This window comes from Xyrauchen texanus, chromosome 17 (genome assembly GCF_025860055.1).
Source record: "Xyrauchen texanus isolate HMW12.3.18 chromosome 17, RBS_HiC_50CHRs, whole genome shotgun sequence".
Lineage (NCBI taxonomy): Eukaryota > Metazoa > Chordata > Actinopteri > Cypriniformes > Catostomidae > Xyrauchen > Xyrauchen texanus.
Genome location: NC_068292.1, coordinates 31,685,895 through 31,706,656, shown reverse-complemented (window position 1 = coordinate 31,706,656; position 20,762 = coordinate 31,685,895). Strand labels below are relative to the sequence as shown.

The window sequence follows — 20,762 nt, the reverse complement described above, 5'->3', positions numbered from 1 at the left end:
TGCCAAGACTTTACCAAAAGAGCTGTCGGATGTGTTGGATGGTGCAGTGCAGATTGTTAATTTTGTATAAACAAGACCTTAGAAAAGCTGCCGATTTGCCAACTTATGTGAGGAGATCATCAGACTTTATTGCTTCATAAGGAGGTCTGATGGCTGTCCCATGGTAAAATTGTATTGCATGTGAATGAACTGAGGGAAGAATTGAAAACCTTCTTGACTGCGGAGAATTTCAAGTATGCGTTGCTGGTGGCAGATGAGGAGTGGTTTGGAAGGCTGGCATACATGGCAGACATTTTTGCACACCTCAATTAACTGAATATACGAATGCATGGAAAAAAATTAGAATTTGCTGACTAGCACAGACAAGGTGCATGGATTTAGATCAAAGCTTGCTCTTTGGCGACAACATGTGGAAAGAGGCTCTCTTGAAATGTTTCCCATCACCCAAACTGGATATTCAGTCAGGACTGCTGCTTTATGTTAGGTCGTTTCTAAGCATTTGAAAAGTCTTGAGGATAAATTTTCTTTTTATTTCTCCTCAATGTCCATCAAAACATTTGACTGGGTACGATATACATTTAGCTCATCTGCAATAGATCACACAAATAGCTTGTCATTTCAGCAGCAAGAGCAGCTCATTGAAATGAGACAGGGCCATGGTTTGAAAATGACATTCAGTGATCTACCTTTGGAAAACTTTTGGTTGACTGCTGCCAAGGAGAATCCAGTCATTGCAGACGATGCAATCTCAGTGTTCCTTCCATTTTCCACAACCTACCATTGTGAGCTCAGCTTTTCCAGTCTGACTTACATAAAGAACAAAAACAGAGAACGACTGAGAGCAGTTGACCAAGAGCTCCGTGTGCTGTTGTCATCAATCCCAGCCAGGATATCAGCTTCGTGTTCATCAAAACAAGCTCAAGTTTCACATTAAATGTGAGTACTGCTTTTGATAATATGGAATGGCATAAATGAATTACTGCTACCAGTAGAAGGCCATTTGAAGCATTGTTATGCATGTTTGGGCAATTTTGTTACATTCTAATGCTTCATATGATAGCAGTGTGCCGTGTGATTCGTTAATGAAGAGCAGCCACCTTGAGAACTTGGCAGCAAAACGCTGAAGATGTTGTTAAACTTTGTATTACAAATAGCTTGTTATGTGCCTCATTTGTAAGTCACTCATCTGACATTTCTCCAAAGTGGATTTGATTCTGAGATCTCTAAATTATTCAAAACTCTCACCTTTTTCAGTCTTTGGGTTTGAATTTGAGAATGCTAACAAATGATTCACTACTCTCACCTTGTATCTGAGTAAAACGTGTTTCTTTCCATTGTTTTGTTTGGTTGAGGATTGCATATTTCACATAATGTCCTTTTCAGGCTTTCCAGGATATTCCCTGGATTCGCCAGGAACCAAGATTTTGCTATCCTTATTGTTGTACACCTTCTCGAAAATCAAATTTCAGTGATGTTCCCATCGAATGTGAATGGGTCTGGTCTCTGAAAACCATTGATCATGATGCACTGACAGGCTAGCAAACTAAGCGCTGTTCGTTTCATCCACTTACAAGAGTACGTTACTAATAGTCTAAAACTCCATACTGTGTTCTGATACCATGAAGAATGTGTTAATATTCACTCTTGTTGTAATGGGAACGGTCCATTTATTGAGTAGGCTAGAAGTGATTCGTTGCATACATGTTGTGCCATGCACTACAACTATGCACACACTTAGTTTACAGAAACGTATGCATGTACAGATTACTCGAGTATAAACCACGATATCTTAAAGTGCCCAAACTTAATAGTAGAGGGCATGTGTGAGTATTCAGAAAATACATTAAAACTGACAAAAACACTGACTGATTTGATTACATACGTAGTTCTTAATTTAATAAATATTACATTCTTCTTAACATAATTCTTTATGGGATGAGTAGCACGTAAATTCCACTTAAAAGATTTAAAAGACACTGCCTTATACCTTTAATTCTTATTGAAGAGTTTTCTGGAAAGCCAATTAAGAAAATAAAAGACAAAGATAAAGTTCTGGAACCCAGGATACTAAAAATGTGGACAGTCACTGTGGCAAGCTTTTGCAAGGGAGCTATATTTCCCTTTATGGATAGTTGGAGTGGGGTTTTGTCATGTACAAAAATCCTAAACAATTTCCTCTGACACTTCAGCCAACCAAGTATGTCCACTTTGCAAAAACAATAATTGAAGTGGCAAGAGCTCCTGCATACTTTGGAAACATAACTATGATTCAAGTGTTCCTTGTACCTGGCAAAGGATGGTAAGCAACTGGATTTTGACACAGCAGTTTCTGAGGCAAATATTGTTTTCTCACCAAGGAAACATTCTGCATGTTATATTTGATTTCATATCATTGAAAATATCAGCACATAACCCATCCAGTACCAAGAAGTGCTCAACTGTGTGCCTTATGACAGCTCCAAATAAATATTCTTCCTCACTAATTTAAAAGAGCAAACATTTACAATAGAATAAAAGTGACTCAGACATTGAGAAATGAGCCTCTGAGTAAAGCCTGAGATGAAGGATGCACAAGAGATGTGTACAACATCTGTTGCCATGAGACACAAAACAGTCCATTGGTATTGTTAGCATAGCATAAAACTGTGATTTTTATATGATGATCTAAAGTACTGCTGCAGTCAGTAAATATATAGACATTTTAAATCTCTTCTTTTACCAACAGCTCTACTGTTCATAATTAAACTCTATAAATTCAAATGAAATCAATAACTTTTTATATACTGTTTATTGAAGCTGCCAATAAATTAATCAGGTTTATTGTCTTTGCTCTTCTAATGTGAAAGAAAAGAAACAGAATGGAATTCCAGTGGCCTTCACACCACTTAGCATGAGACAGGTTGAATGGAGAGAAATGGATTTACAGTAATATACAATATAGTGTATATGTCCATCATCAGTATCAGATATTCTTATTTGTTGTATTTTTTTAAGGGTCAATATTTTCCCCCTGGAATTGATTTTCAGCAGTATTTCTACTTTTATTAGGGAATATATTTTTCTAACCATTTAGTGTCAGAGAACGCAGAGGCAGGACCCAAATCCAGAGTTGAAAAATAATTTATTAAATAACAAAAGGGCAAAAAACAATCAAACCTAAAACTCAGACGAGGGGGGAAATAAACTACCCCGATGGAGAAAAAGGTTAATCAAGGCTGGGGCAGGGGGAAACAGGACCGACCGGACTGAAACAGGAACCAGGTGGGAGAAACAGGACCTATAAGGAAGAGGGAACAAACAAGCAAGACCGACTGGAAATACAAGAACACAAGACTGGAAACAAGATGATCTGGCCCTGGACAGCAAACACAAGGAGACAAAAATATGGAGAGAAATCAACAGATTAACAAGACAGGGCAGGTGTGACTAATAAATGAATAATAATCAAACAAGGAGGAGGTGTATGACGTAAGACAGAGAGATATGTGGCGATACAGAAACAAAACAAATCCACGTGCTCTTCCAAGACAACAAAACCCCTGAATGCATGAGAGCACATCGCCAAGACAGTAGGGCAATAAACGGCCATGCCAACCGACAAACAAGATGAGAAAATGTATAGCAACGCCACCTGAGCGTACATCGTAATGCAAACGCCACGCGATGCACACAACAGGCAACAAAAACAAGACAGGACACATGTGCAAGAGTTCGGCCACACACAAACCTGAAATCTCAGACCAAAGTGACTGAACCTCAGCACAACGTGAAGATAGCTTGTGACCTAGGCATTATGACTGTTTCTTCTTAAATCAAATCAATAATAAATGCAAAAATATGAAAGAATTCCAAATAAGGGAAATTATAAATAAAGCACTTCATATTAGCTACATGTTCAACAACACTCAGAACTGAGAATTGAATACAGTCACTGTAGACAGTTACAGGCCACTACAGTGTCTGCCAAGGCACTAAAACAATAACAAGATCAAATATAAAAAAAATGTAATGCAAGATAACAGATAAAACAAGAGAGTTGCACCACAGAAGACATTAAGTGTAAGTTGAAAGAAACAATTTTATGAAAAGTGCAGTAACTTTTAAAAAATATAGGTTTTCAAGAATCTTTAAACATTTAGATGGGTCATGCTGACCTGCAGCATTAATGGAGGATTGAATGCAGCAGTTTCAAAATGTTTTTTTATACTATGCCAGCTCTCAGTAAAGATGATGTTTTCAGCCAACCATAACATTCACTTTGATGCTAGCTCCAGGTCCTGTAAATTAAGAGTATGGTCCTTCATGCTCCTTTCATGAATGAGATTTGCCAGATAATGGTGTACTCTAATGGTGCAGGCATCAGACACTGCCTAGACTGACTTCCATAATCTACTTTGGTGAAACCCAGGTCATGACATTTCTGTCTGTCCAAGCTCCATGTGAACTAAAGGAAATGTATTTAATATGTTAACAAATCAGCTATATAATTTGGGACAGAAAATCATATCTTCACAAAGCCATTTTTTCAGTTTAGGATTTTTAAAAATGTTATTAAATACTCAAAAATCTAAAAGCTATAAATTAGAACTAGTAAATCTTTGGTAAAATAATTGTGTTTTACAGCATAAGCTTCAAATGGAATGATATACATATTCGCTGCTGAGTTATGACAGAATAAATCATGTCTACGACCTCATTACAGAGGCCGTAATCTTTTGTGTTGAATGAAAGAAGTTTTTACCAGCATATCACCAACAGCATAAGCAGGCCATGTGGAACACAGAATGTTATCTGGTCTGAATTAGCCTTGTCTGTATTTCCCTGTGGCTGGTCTTTATTCAGAATGCATGCCAATATTTGTACCAGCAATTGCCTCTGTAGACTGTGGTCAAGTGCATGTGTTCTGACATAATTTTTTTCCACGATCTGAGTAAAGAAGCAAAGTTTATTATACCACTGTTGTCAGATTTTACTGCTGATTTGAAATATATGTGTAAAAGTATAAGCACTGGCAAGGAGGAGGCGGGAACCGGCTAAACAGTAAATGTAACTTTAATGTCAAAACTCAAAAATAAAACAACATAAAACAAACACAAACTCGGGAAGGATTGGCCAGGTCTGGACGACCTTCTATACCCCAAAAAAGCAGCCCACGCCTTGGGGACTGCCAAGGCCCCCTCGGAAAACCAGCGCACAGCCGGTATTAATGGCAAGTGAAAGGGTGAGTCACACAATGCGAATGCAAATAAATACTGGGGGCTCCTTCACAAGGGAACAAAGGGAGGATGACTGCTTGAAGCACTGATGAAACCAGGTCAGAGTAGTGGAGGGAAAAGAACACCAACCCGTCTCTACCCCACTGGGGCAGTGGTGACTCAGCGGTCAAGGCTCTGGGTTACTGACCAGAAGGTCAGTGGTTCAAGCCCCAAGACACCACTGTTGGGCCCTTGAGCAAGGCCCTTGAACCTATCTCTCCAGGGGTGCCGTATCATGGCTGACCCTGCACTCTGACCCTGGCTTAGCTGGGCTATGTGAAAAATAAATAATTTCACCATGTATATGCAGAAATGTATGTATAATGTGTGAAAATTGATCAATTTTTTATTTATTATTTATTCTACACACATTGCTGATGGAACTGGCCCATTCCCATCCAATGGCAGGTCACCTAGGTGTGGAGAAGGCCACCCAACAACAAAGGACACTGGTTTCCCCATCAGTTTCTGCTGAAACTGTAAAGTTTGTCAGCAGAACAGCCCCCTGGTCCCACTGCCAGTCATAGAGGTGCCCTTTGAGCGCATAGGCATGGATCATGTTGGGCCGTTGCTGCAGTCTTCCTGGGGACACAAACATATACTGGTCATTGTGAATTACGCGACACGGCACCCCAAAGCCATTCCGCTCCACAAGGCCACTTCCACTAACATCGGCAAAGAGCTGGAGCTACTCTTCAGCCATGTGTGGATTCCCAAGGAGATCCTGATGGACCAGTGCACCCCCTTCGTCTTTCAGCGATGGCGGAATTATGTAAGCTCCTGAAGGTTAAACAACTACGCAACTCAGTTTATCATCCCCAGACCGACGGGCTGGTTGAGAGATTCAACCAAACGCTGAAGCGGATGTTGCATCGGGTGATAGCCGAGGTCCGCCGCGACTAGGACCTCATGATTGGTATCTCTTTGGGATACGAGAAGTTCCTAAAGTGTCCACTGGCTTCACTTCCTTCAAACTACTGTTCGGCTGCAGCCGTGAGGACTGCCGGACATCCAGTTCACCAAGGAGCGAACATACAACCACCGGTCTGAGTAGCAGGTCTGTGAATTCCACCTAGGAGACAGTCCTGGTGTTTGTGTCAAATGCCTCCTGTAAATTCTTGGCATCCTGGCAAGGGCCTCTTACGGTAGTGGAAATTAACTAAATTATTGATCAGTTGGGCATACCACTCTAACCACCAAGGCAATGGAGAAAACTGCCTTTCCAAATAAACAACATTCCAAAGAACGATGAACATTATCTTACAGCCCAATGGACACCAATAGTACACTGCTACCTAGCTGGATGGCATCGTGATCCATTCAGAGAGCTGGGAGAACCATCTGGACCATCTCGGTAAGGTATTGTCAAACCTATGTAGGGCTTGACTAACCACCAACCTTCGCAAATGCTACCTGGGACTCTCGGAGGCATGGAACCTAGGATTCTGCATCGGCCTAGGGGTAATTCTCCCCTAGGAAGAAAAAGCAGCCGCCGCGATGGACTTCCCAAGACACATGTATGTTCCTTCCTTGGGTTGGTATTATTGTTGCTTTATCCTGGTATTATCACTGTATTTCTCCTCTGTGGCCTGTCTCTTAACAAACCTGATCAAGAAGGGGTGTTCAGAAAATATCATATGGGACAAAGGAGACGGAGAGGGCATTCCAGGCATTGAAGACAGCCCTCACCACCTCCCCTGTCCTTCATTCCCCGTACTTCTCACAGCCCTATACGCTCCAGATGGATGCCTCAGACATAGTAGTGGGAGCCGTCCTGTCCCAGTGCTTGGAAGGAAAGGAGCATCCATGATTTACATCAGCAAAAAGCTGAGCCTGGCCAAAACCAAACATGGTGTTCTCAAGAAGGAAGCCCTGGCAATAAAGTGGACAGTCCTGGAGCTGCAATAATACATGCTCGGCTAGTCATTCATGCAAATTGCGGACCATGGTTGGCCCACGCCAAGGACACAAACGCGGGGTTAAAGCATTGGATCCTCATGCTCAGGTCTGGTAAGAGATTCCTCCCGCCTCCCTTCCAATTTATGTAAAAAAAGCTTGTTTTCCCTGTAGGACCAGGTTGACATGGGGGGGGGTCAACCTGGTCCTACAGGGAAAACAAGCTTTTTGCCAGGGACGATCAGCATCGTCCCTGGCAACAGCAATCAACAGAGTCTCTCTGGCTGATTGGTCGTACCTGCAGCAGATTTCCCCATCAATGTGCTCTCTGTTTATAGGAAGCGATTGACTGCCCTGCACTCTTCATCCTGCTGGTGTATGTCACCCTCGAGAGGTGAGACACTCTCGCCGATCCCCATAAGCAGCACCTACACTGCCCCTGCCAGCACGAGCTCCCCTTCACAAGTTCTCTTCACCTTTCTCTTCCTTCTCTAACTTCACTGGAATTAATAAAGTGCCATCTGGGGATAGTTCACTTGTTTTCCTGTCTCGTGTCTCTCCTAACTTCACTACACCACTCAAGTTGATAGCTAAATCTGTCATTTTCTGCAACTTGTATCCATAGAAAAAAGCTGCCTGGGAGCATTCCCAAGATGGCCACAGACTGACTTGCCTTATTAACAGCCTCATCACAAACCTTTTCTCTTTTTGTAAAATGCTTGATTAAGATTAGAACAAAACTATCTTGTTTTTCAAGGTTTAAAAGGCATTTTATTCACCCTTTAGATTTGGAGGCTGTTGTCTAGGCTTACAATAGCTGCATTATACTGTACATTATACCCCCTACAAGGGAATTAGACTAACAGATTTACTGATTGCTTGGTCCATAATTCAAAGAGGTCCATAATTTAAAACCCTTACTTTTTCTTCTTTTGTATTTGTCAGAATTACCACAGGTTTGACCATGGATTGCTCATCGTTATTGAATAGGTAAATGTAGATTGATTTCTATAAAACAAAATATAACATTTTGTTTTGAAAAAAAAAAAAAAAAATCTAAACAAAACAGAAAACAAAAAACAAAACAGTAGCCTAAACATTTAAAATCTATAATTAAAACTGCCATTGTAGATTAAAACTAAGTTGACTACTCCTTCCCCTTTTATAGTTTTAATTTTAATTCATTTATTATTTTTAATTCATTTATTATTACAGTTGGTGTTACTACAGAAATGGTACACACTATGTTTCCCCATCTTTTCCTCATCAGAGCTGTTTAAGATGTCGGGTCTGTCTGATCTCATGAGATGTTTGAAATTCTCCATAGTGCTTCTGCAAATTGAAAATTCTCTGTTTAATTCAGGACTTGTGGTCTGTAACACGGTGTTTAGCCCTCCTCGCGAGTAAAGCCTGGTTTAAGATGCGCCCAGCACGAGGATGGACGCAGATGTACAGATGGGAAGCGCAATTATCACTTAAAAAGCGCTTTTGGGATAAACCACATCAAGACTACAAGCAGTCTTCATTTAAGCTAACCAGTGTGCTGATGTGGAATATTGTATAAACTGCAACTTCAGCGTCATATTAAAACTGTAAAGGTGAAGTGTCAAAATAAAAGCTCCAGGTAAAGGTTAAGTAATTATAATATATTGAATATCGTCAATAGGTTGAAAACTACGGAGATATAATTATACTTAGTTAGATAGTTTACACAAAAGTGTAAATTCAAAGGAGATGAATGGAGATGAATATCATTTATTTTATTTTTCCATACAATGAAAGTGAATGGGGACTGAGGCGAAGATTCTGCCTAATCTCTATTTTGTGTTCCAAGTAAGAACAAATGTCATACATGTTTGGAATAATTAAAGTGTAAATCAAGACAGAATTTTAATTTTGGGGTGAACAATCCTTTTATTGCCCCAAATTGCTTTGTTGCTTGGAAAAAACAATAACCTACAATTTGGAAAAAGAATTGCATTTGTTTTGTATTGTTTATTAAGTATTAGTGTCTTTTATCATAGAGCTTTTGCAGTCATTTTAAATGCAAGAAGCTACTTGAATCTGTATGTTACAGTGATTTTACCACTGTATACCCACAATGACTTTGAAAAACTGAAAGGAACTTGAAGACCTCTATTAAAGACAGTAAAAGTGGTACTCATTATTAATTTACAGTATATCCTCTTTTGCCCTCATTATAACAAGCCAGCCCTGTTTCTGATGTTCAGCCCTATGAAACCTGCACCCAAGTGAGTCTTGTTCCTCGTTATTTCTTATGGATGAGGGGAATTTTGAGGCTCTTCCATTTTACTGTCTCTTGGGGTGGAGTTGCAGAAAATAAGAGACGTCTGGTGCCATAACTTCATGAAGTTGTTTTCAGTACCTGTGTTGAACACCACGTATGACTTTTTGACATATATGAAGGTGGGAGCACAGAACCCATCTGGCACAGCAATATTATGACAACTCCATAGAATAAGGAGTGTCTGTCATATGAAATATGAGAACAATAAAAATACTAGGGCATGAATATACTGTAGATTCACACACAAGCGGTGTGTAATAAGAACATAAGTGTGCAATTTACTGCCATCTCACTTAGCCTCTGGCTCACATCTGGAATGGATTAGATGAGTAGGTTGAAGAAAAATTAAGAAGCTCTTTAAACAAAGCAGAATATTTAAATTGAGCATGATGTGTGAACTACCACATAATTCCAGAGAGATGCACAAAGAAAAGCCATGCTCATATGGTGTCATTCAATCTTATTATCATCAAGCTCTTTGGCCAAGAGGCCTATTCGTCATGTAAAGTGTCTGTCATTGCAGTGTTTTCAATTTGTGGAAGTCTATTTGCTTATATACACACTAGCTGCCTGCAGCATATATAGTGTATATGTGTAGAAGCACAAGGGATTTGGTGTATTTTAGGAGAACAAATTTGGAGAACAAAATCAGCTACAGCCATCATGTAGGTTCATTTATAGGTTCAAAAGCTTTGATGTATTAATGAGGCAGCAGCGCTATATGGGTGCATGCAAACTTCACCTTGTTATCAGCCTAACTGGTGACTTCAGGCTACACAAAACTTCATCAAAAGAAGTGTTCATCAATTCTGGGGTTTTGAACCTAAATCTGCTAACATTTAAACTCCAAATGAGCAAATGCACAAAATCTTTTTTTATTCTTCTTTCAGTGTTCTCTCTTTGCACATCAAACAAACAAGTGATAGCCAGTGCTGAACAATTTGACTAATCAGAAATGATCATAAATAATGCATATTCAAAGTAATGGCCAGCGTTTTCCAATCACTGCCATTCATGTTAAAATAAAATTATAATAAATTCTGAATCTAAGTACTGATTACCATTGTCCAATGTCTGCCAACCATGTTGATTGGTACAAACATCATCTTCAGCCTGAATCTTAATTTTTGGTTGGATGTTAGGAGTGAATGCACTTGAAGCTATAGGATGCTCTCTTGCTCCCTATTTAGTGATTGACTTAACCTCCTGTGTGCTGTATGTCTGCACTGGCCTCCGAACGATTTGAAATGCACTTATTTTCATCCTAACTCTTTTTCATTTCTGAAGAAAAATAGCACGAAAGTACACAATAGAGTACATAGGGTTTAGCAGCATGGTGTTTCGCGATGAATCCAACCTGGTCTCATAGTAAAAACATGACTCTGTATACACCTTTGCAAAACTTGTTATAAGTGTCCCCAGGTTAAATTCCCTGCTGTTACCAGATTAAATAAATTCTAGAGGTGCTACAACAACTGTGTGTTTTATTCCCTTTTCACTCAAATCACTTTTTCGTGAGAAGTTTTTTCTCTATTACTTAGACCATGCTATGTTATGATTTTGATAAATTTTTACTCTAATGCATCTTTTGAAAAACAATACATATTAACATTTGTGTTACAGACCCACCTACACATAAACACTATGGCCAATGTGATTAGCTTGCAAAGTAGCTCACCTCAGAGCCTTGGACTTTGGACTTGGAGCACTGCAGCCCAAGACCAGTCAAAAATGCAAAAAGGTGCACTCAGTGACTGTTTGTATGTGTTATCTTTTGTAAGTGTGTTATCTTTTGTAAGTGACACCTAGTGGCCTGGATTCAGCATAATTCAAAACAATAGTTTTCAGTTTCAGATGCTCACAATCAGCCATGATTAATTTAATCCAAGAGTGAGAGTAAAAGGGCTGCACTTATATAGCGCCTTTTTAACCTTAACTGTATTCTGTTAACGCTGGTGTCAGGAGCACAACCTCTCCCTCAATGTCAGAAAGACCAAGGAGCTTGTAGTGGACTTCAGGAGAAAAGACAGAGAACACAGCCCCATCACTATCAATGGAGCACCGGAGTGAGTCAGCAGCTTCAAGTTCCTCTGTGTCCACATTACTGAGGAACTCACATGGTCCGTCCACACTGAAGCCGTTGTGAAGAAGGCTCACCAGCGCCTCTTCTTCCTGAAACGGCTGAGGAAGTTTGGAATGAATCACCACATCCTCACACGGTTCTACACCAGCACTGTAGAGAGCATCCTGACAGCAATACAGAACAGCAATAGCACCGCCCACAACCGCAAAGCCCTGCAAAGGGTGGTTCGAACTGCCAGATCATCAGTGGTGAGCTTCCCTCCCTCCAGGACATATATACCAATCGGCTTGTGAAAAAAGCTCGGAGGATCATCAGAGACTCAATCCACCCGAGACATGGGCTGCTCTCACTGCTACCATCAGGCAGGTGGTATCAGGACCCGCAAGCAATCAGACTTTTGAACACTTGATTTCTCACAATCAATATATCAGTATATATCAATATATTTATTATATATAAACTTTATTAATTTCACACTGGACTGTCATAAAGTATATAAATTATATTCTCTTGCAACACAACCTACTGTATATTTTTTATACACTTTATATACTTTTTTATCGTACGTGTATACCATATTTTGTGTATTGTTTACTGTACATTGTATACTCTTATTGTGTTGTGTAATTATGTGTACATTAGATATGAAAATTGTGTTGTGTAAATCTGTTGTTTATTGTAAATTGGTATATGTGTATATGCTAAGTTGCTAGGAACTGCACCCAAGACTTTCACCCACTGTTGCACTTCTGCATATGGTCGTGTGACAATAAAGTGATTTGATTTGATTTTTTATTCAAATCGCTTAACACTGTGACTCATTCACCCATATACACACACACATTCATACACCAATGGCGGCAGAGCTGCCATGCAAGGCACTAACTTGCCATTGGGAGCAACTTGGATTCACTTCGGCATGTGGAGTCTAAAATGTCAGCCCCCATGAGGGCCCCCCCATGTAGAATGAAACAGCATTTATAAGGTTACTGATGTGACTAGAGTCCTCATCTCATGTGAGTGGTCATGATTTTATACATATGTTTCAAAATTACAATTAATTTCTTTAGAAGTCAAACTTTTTTAATGGGGAAAAATTACTTAGTGCACCTTTAACACTATAACTAGCATAAATATGTGGCAGCTCATGTGTATGATAACTTTGTGATTAATTAAAAACATTTAAACAAATCAACAGAACTAATTGTGATATGAAAGAAATGACCTACATTGTAAACAAGCAAATGTTACCTTAATGAGCTTTTTCTACCTGATCTGAATAAAGTGCCATTTGTTAACATTAGTTGACAATATTAGTTAACATAAACTAACAGTGAACAACACTTTAATAGCCTTAATTAATTTGTTGATGTTATTAGTTTATAAAATGTTAAGTACAACATTAGCTAATAAATGTTTAAAATCTAAAATTGTATTTGTTAACATTAGTTAATGCAATATGAACTAACATTAACTAACAATTGTAATTTTATTAGCTAACAGTAATGTAGCTTAATAAAAGCTGTAATAAATATATTGTTCATTGTTAGTTAATGATACCTAATGCATTAACTAATGTTAACAAATGGCACTTTATTGTAAAGTGTTACTGCAATATTTCTGACTTAAAACCAGTTAATTTAGATGTTACCACACAAAGTACATTTTAAACTACCTGCCCAAACATTTTTAAAGTATATAAGATATGCAAGACTGTCCAGTTATAAAGAAGCTTTGGTTTCTGGATTAACCGATAAAAAGCCATTGTAACAATATTCCAATACATTTCAAGATAATGACATATTAGTTGATGTTTTACATGTAATCTTGTGTTTCCTCATATTTAAATGTAATTCTAAACACCTCATACAGCAATGTGGCAGATGTCTGAATGTTTGCAAACATTATGACGTTGCTCAGACCTTTTGAACTTGTTTTTGGCTCTAAACAAAGAACGAAGAACATATTTGTAAGTATACTGGGGCCTTAATGTGCCATAAGAAGCATGCATGCATTAAATCCTGAGTCTGTTTCTATTTCCCCATTACAAGAGGTTATATTTCTTGTCCGATTTAAAAAAAATAAAAATAATTTTCATTTATAATATTGACTACAATGTAGTTGCATTTTTACATTTCCAGTACATTGGCCATGTGTTTAATGTCTGAATCCTCAGTATTCATGATGCATTAAGCGAAATATTAATATAACCACAGAAAATACACAGATGACCTTCTTTATTCAGCGAGATTCTGAAGTCCGAATCGACTGGCCACTTTACGATCCCATAATCCCTAAGCAACTGTGGCACATTCAAAATGCTAGTTTTAAAAGAACGCCATTGAACCACGAGTTGGATGGCTCTTCTTAACTGAAAGTGTTATACACCAAGAAATGTAAGCGTAGCTTATTTCTAGTGGGAAGACTAGAAGCTGAACATCATTGCACCATTAGCTGAGTAATTCCCAGGCAATCACATGTAAGCCTTTGCTTTATAAGTCGGCTCACAATCTGTCACATTGCTGTTTCAGTGTGCTAACACTGCAACCTCCACCACCCCACCACCACAAGTTGAGTCCCGTCCTGCACAGGGGTAGGCTCCTCGCCCCTGACTCCTATCTCCGTCAGGATATGACGGTTCCGAGTACAACAAACCGAGCACGAGCTATTTCTGTAGTTGTTGTTCTTACTTCATATATTCAGGTCACAGGTCAATACCCATGTCGGCGGATGAAATATGTCCAAAATCTATTCATACTACTCGCATACATACTTAAAAAGAACGTACTGTTTTACCGGCCGTGAAGTGCGTCCTTCATCAAATACAGTACATACTATGACAGTACGTGGTTTTGGATGCAGGGAATAGTTACAAGAAAAAGTTAACATTAGCTGTGTCTCAAATGATGCACTATGTACTCAGCCATCTAGTATATGGATATTCAAAGGGTAGTATCGTCTAAAATGGAACAATCTCATTACTTTATTATATGGAAGCATTCACAGTTTTTCACTTGAAGGAAGTGATGTTCAAACACATGCAATGTGTTGCTGCTAGCTTTAGCACATTAGCCAACCTCTGTTAAATACTTTTGTCTTAAATAATGTACATAGGCACACAGTGTGGGGTGATGGTAGAGCATTGAACTCCCATTTGTAAGGTGTGATCTTCACAGAAGTTTCGGTAGTAGCAACATTCGCTATTAACATGAATGGAACTACAACCTGTAACCTCACCCTGTCTGCTCTGTAGGTACAGCTGGAACCATTGAGTGCATAAAGTGTACAATATTCCACATTCTGATTATAGTTGAAGACGTTCATGATCTAGGTGTACTCATAATCATAGCACTCTTATGCACACGCACTAGGCCTACTTGTAACTCTGCACTACTAGCATTATCGTTTGCTCGAAAAATACTTAACCTTATTTCTCCACTCAATCAGTAAGTCATTGAATTTTGAGTGTGATGTGAAAGTCCAAGCCAATCAGCATGCCGACACCGTAATTAGCATTAGAAGAACTAGCCATTTATTTCCATATGCTACACAGCAGGGTTGAATGTGGATCTGGAGAGTTATTGAGACAATAACAACCCTACTTTATTACTATAGCACCTTTAGTCCTATCTTGCTTTGGATAAAGAGTGCTTAATTGAGTGCTAAATAGCCAATTGACAATAGTATGCTCCCCAAAGGGCAAGAATATAACATAGGTCTATGTAAAAACAATACTTCAAAAGTATTTGGCTAGCACTTAAATTATCAGCTTTTAACCACCAATAGGACCCAGAGCGAAAACACTGAGAGGAAGTCTAGTGAAAAATAGCAGAGGCTCATGTAGCATGCCACATACAATACAATGTTTTCTTCTGAGATCATTGACCTAGATTTGTTGATTTTGTTTGTGAACAACAGAGACATGCAATATTCCAGTTTCAAATGTTCTCTTAGAGAAACTAACAGAATATGCAGAAAACAAACAAGACTTTGGAATAATAAGCCTGTCAGTTACTGCACTTGCTCAATATGGCATCTGCCCCAGCGAAACATTGAAACCACAAGATGAAGCTGGCAAACCTGTTGCTTATCTCTTGTCTTATTTATATATTTATATCACACAAAACATGTTGAAAAGTATATTTATGGAGCAAGATTGTACAGGTTGTTTCAGATGGTTTCAATTCATCAGCTGGATCATACTGATTCCAGTTCCTTCATCTGTTCCTTCTTCAGACAGTGAAAAACATGATTAACTTGAAAAGATATGGGTCACACTTAAGGTTACAATAAGGTTCCATTTGTTAACATCGGTTAATAACGTTAGTTAACATAAACTAATAATGATGTTAATAAAATGTATAATGTAAAATATGAAAATATGTAAGTTTTTAATAGATTTAAAAATACATGTTATGATTGCATAGCATTTCAAAAATCACATGATTTAACAAGTTAACGGTGTTGAATTTTGAACTCAAAGTGAAGCAAAACATCAAAATGACAATCAAGGTGTAAAACTAGACAAATGCATTGAGCCAAATGCTCAGAGGTGCAATGGAGTTTCTAACCATCACTTCCATTCTACATGATGAACTCATTAGCCTCATAATGTGAAAAGCACAGCAGTTGATACTGGCAGGGACAAGAGGACAAAAAGTGAAAAAGAGGACATTTCAATTGATTAACAACTTTAACAGTTCCAGAACATCTGTGTAGAGGTATTAAGTTAAACTAATACTAATAAATTAGTAATAATAGTAAAATATGATGAGTCAGACTTTTATTGGGTGATTTGAGCTTGGAGATTCATGGTGGGGACAAGAAAACATGACAACGGACATAAAAATATTTTTTATATGAATTCTTGCAACATTTAAATTGAATGTTTGCTATTTCAAATGTAATGTTTCTGCTTGGGCCACTAAAAAGAGCTGGTCTACATGATGTTCTATGGAGTAACAACTGTGAAATGTTCATCAGTGACAAAAAATAAGTCAAAAGAGTAATGAATTATAACAAAGCGTAATTTCAGAAAGAACAGATTATGGCTATATATATATTTTTTTTCTTCCAGTAGATTTACAGTAAGCAGGCAAATAATGCCTAATACAATCATGTACTTCTGCATTCACAGTGGGTAAAAACTAATGCAACATGCTGTCCAAAAACATATTAAAATAACTACAACAAATAATGAATCCTTCATTTGCTATCACAGAAAATCTATGTTCCAATAAAATACTAACAAAGTACAGAGTGATCTAACAGGACATTTGAATGGGTATCCAACAAGATAAGATTCCCAAATGACACAGCTTTTTCTTTACGATATTACTTATCAGTTTAATATTTATAGTGTGTTTAAGGAGGGAGATTTTATTGTTTTAATAACTACACATTTGGAAGCATTAAATATAACTCTGTGATGTCAGTACAGTCCACTCCAGGCAAAACACATTTAGGAAATTTAACGAACAAATCCTTGTTTCTTTGATTTTTTCCAAGGCAGTGGAAACCTGATATACATTGCGTAGAAGAAAAATAATGGGAGCATTAGAAAAATGCTTTACTTGGCAACATTTTTTGTTCTTGCCAATATTTGACAATAAGAAAAAAAATAGGAAAGATGAACCTACAGACAATAATGGTGTTACAAACATCACAAGGCATATCCTAGATTTATATATGAATTAATTGATATATTTAGTTGTTAATCCTTTATCCAAAGTTATCAGTTCTCATTAAAGATCCAAGTTTAAAAAATATTAATCAGTTGTTCCCCACACAGCCTAATCAAATCTGCAATGAATCTTTAAAAAACACACTGCATGGGTTTGGATTACTTAATTTATTCTGGTGAAGGCAGATGCTTTATACATATCTGGTTTCAACAAATTCAACCCCCTTAGAAACGATTAAACCATTATAGAAAATATTCTGGTAAAATCAGATTTGAAGATCACAAATATTCTTGCTCAAACTTTTATAACATTTGCAAAGCACTTGAGAGGTTTTGGCTCGTTTGGTACCAAAATCTTGTCTGGTACAAGTAATAACACATTTAAAGCCACTGCATGTTGCCTACATTTGTCACAGTGTGGGGAAGGGAGAGACCCAAAAGCAGAGGGAAAGTTCAATAGGAATTTATTTTCAACTCAAACTGTTCTTTTCAAAACTCATAGCAGCAAAGCCCAGGCGAATCTCCAAATATGTGGGTCAAAATTGAGGAATCCTTCTCCACAGTCCTGGGCACCTACTGATGAGAGTGAATGCAAGCAGACAGGTAATCGCACCTCAATAGACAAGCAACCTGCAGACAAACGAGCTTGCTCCAACTACACAAGCAAAAAAGCGTTAGACTTGACCACAAAAAACGAAGCATGTGAACAGTCACAGTCACAACTTTCACAATGACAATAACACCACAATGATCCGACATCGGACATGACACACGTGGGTGTTTCAATAAGAGAAACAAACAAAGGGCAGGTGTCGCTCACAGCTGAGGGTTGTAACAATCAGCGTTTCCATGGAAACGATCAGGGCTCCCATGGAAATGCTGATTCAGCATGCCAGTGACACCTGAAACACACAAGGGTAAAACATAAACACGCTTTGACAAAACAGATAAGGTATGATGATGATGCCATGGTCCTACAGGTGCACACACAACCTGGCAAGGTGCCATGACCGTGAAATCAACGGAGGGCGCACGGCGGCAAATCGCATACAGCCGTAATCCACCACCAGGGCAGGATTGGTAATCTGGCACTTTTGGGTTGATCATGGGCGGAATGTCCATTGGGAGAACCAAGCGAGCCAGTGGTTCGGCCGCGAAACGTGGCGAATGGGCCGCGATAGGCAACAATGAGCCGCCGCGTTATGCAGAACGGACCATAAAATGCCCCCCGGGCCGATTTCTCTTCCCAGTCCAGCCCTGCCCACCACCAGACCCCTGCGCCCACACAAAATACAAAACACAAGACAGAAAGGGGATGATGATGCCACGATCCTCGTCAGAAAAAACCCAACATGACCAGTTGACAGCACCATAACATCACCGGACAGTGCACGACGGTAACACGAATCGTCTCATATTAAGTGTTCTGAAATACTTTTTATTGTCAAATCCGAAGGCAATCATCCTTTTTAAAGCATACAGACACTGTATCAGGGAAAGTGTATATTGAATATGAGATTTTCAATATATATTCAGACTGAATGTGGAGTTGATTTCAAGAAGCTGATTTGAAAGTTTCAAAATCAGCAAAATCAGCACATTTTTCTTTTATCTTTCTGGCATTTGAACTTTCATGCTCGCTATGCTCTATAAATGTAAATCCCGAGCTGTCTTCAGACATACCTGACAAGTGTAAAGATTCTCTGCCTGAACCCCCAGAATAGAAAACTTCCAGTGTGTATTATAAAATAATTTGTTATTAGCCAAAAAAATAAAAATAAAACATACATATATACAGTATATATATATATATTATTATTATTATTTTGTTTTTCTGAGGATTTTACAAATAGAAAGAAAGTACATCAGTTCAGTATTTTTATAAACTCTTATAACCCTGGAAAACTGGCCTTTTCTCTTTCTGCAGGTATGCAAAAAAAAAAAAAAAAAAACTTAAAAAGAATCATCTGCAGTGTCTAATTTGTTGGTTCATTTGTGTGTCTCTCTTTGTGATCAATTGAGCCTCACTGATACTTGATTGTTGTCTACGCCTACATCAGGTTGGCACTCACTAATGTTAGCTATTGTTTGATGCTCCACAAGCTAGTATAGATCATCCTTTTGCACAAAAGCCAGGCAGTTCCTCAGCTTTATGGCATTGATTTTCAGGGGCTCCACCTTCACCTCAGGCTGCCTTTGCCTCTTGGAGATGAGCAATATCGGTTAAACAAGGGCATAGACTTTGAGTTCAAGCCCAAAGATCTCACACCATTGGAGGTTTCATCCTAGACATAAATTGCTCTGCTTGTTAGGGCTCTGTAGAAAATTGTGTTATCTGACTGAAGACAAGAACAGAGAGGGAGAGAGAGAGAGCAAAAGTTCATAATGTTTGAATGACCACCAGTATTTGAGAGAAATTATTGAAAAAAGGAAGTCTAATTCCAAAATCCTCTGTTCCAAAATTCAGTTTGCTGAATAGCTTTGCTATCTACCTACATATAACTAAACTACAGCCTAAATCCTAACTGAAATGAAACCTAATAAGGGACTGAATTAAAATGCTACATAGGCAGCAACACAAATAGGGCTCTTTGTGAGAAGTGCACGGGGAGACTCAACTCACAACTGAATCACAATTGAGATTGACATTAGCATGTTGCTAAGCCAACGACATGATTCTTGACATAGCAAACACATATTTTGGGTAAGCAATCAAAATAAAAACAGTACAGGTATACAGTCAACATTTCTCTCACTTTATCAAAATGCATTTGAATGTGTTGAAACCAGAAAGAGCAGCAAAAGTTGTTGTCTATTTTTTGGTACAAAATATGCTGGAAATGGCTTAACTGAAGTCTGAGGGTTTTGCTTTAAAAGCACTGGAAATTTCAGATTTATGAAAGGCCAACAGTCTCACGACAACTCAAAATCACAAGCTCATCTCGACTTTTATTCACGCAGAGACCAACCAATCAGCAATTAGAATTTCAGGTCAATACAGTACAAACACATATTTTAGCTAGGCCTCCTATCCAAACTTTTCTTTCATGTGAAGAACACAACCGTGATTTTCCTATTAAAATCTTGGTTAGTTTAGGGTTTGGGTAAGAGGTTAAACTTAGGAACAATCGTAAGAATGCTTTTTCAAGCACCTTGATGTGTCAGTTTCTTATGATTTTACCATCTCGTACTAATTATTACAACTTGTTATGAGACCAGTTTGGTTAGGCCATTGTATTCTTCTGTGGCCTCCACAGCACATGCAGGGTGTTTAATCAAGATGGCTCATTTGTTAGTGTGCCTCTCAGCATTTCTCTAGTAGGATAACCATTTTCAAATACATGGAATCAGACTGTATAGCTACAAAAACAGACCAGATCTTTGTAATACTATTTTAAATTTCCCTATAAAACCAATCATTTCTAAACACTTTCTTCAAAGGTATTTCTGGAATACCTAAGAAATTCTCTAGACAATACAATGTCTTCATGCTGTTTCTTTGGCCCCAGAACCAGGAACTTAAAATGTACCCTATAA

At 38.3% G+C, this 20,762-nt stretch overlaps 1 protein-coding gene across 1 annotated transcript in view; it reads left to right on the top strand.

The window, feature by feature from the left end:
- The first annotated feature begins 855 nt into the window (after positions 1-855).
- The window catches only part of LOC127657547 (R-spondin-1-like), a 59,690-nt gene continuing 39,783 nt past the window's right edge, over positions 856-20,762 (top strand). The window contains exon 1 of the mRNA XM_052146392.1: positions 856-936. The gene's annotated coding sequence lies outside the window, so the exon portion shown is untranslated. The remainder of the gene's footprint in view (positions 937-20,762) is intronic.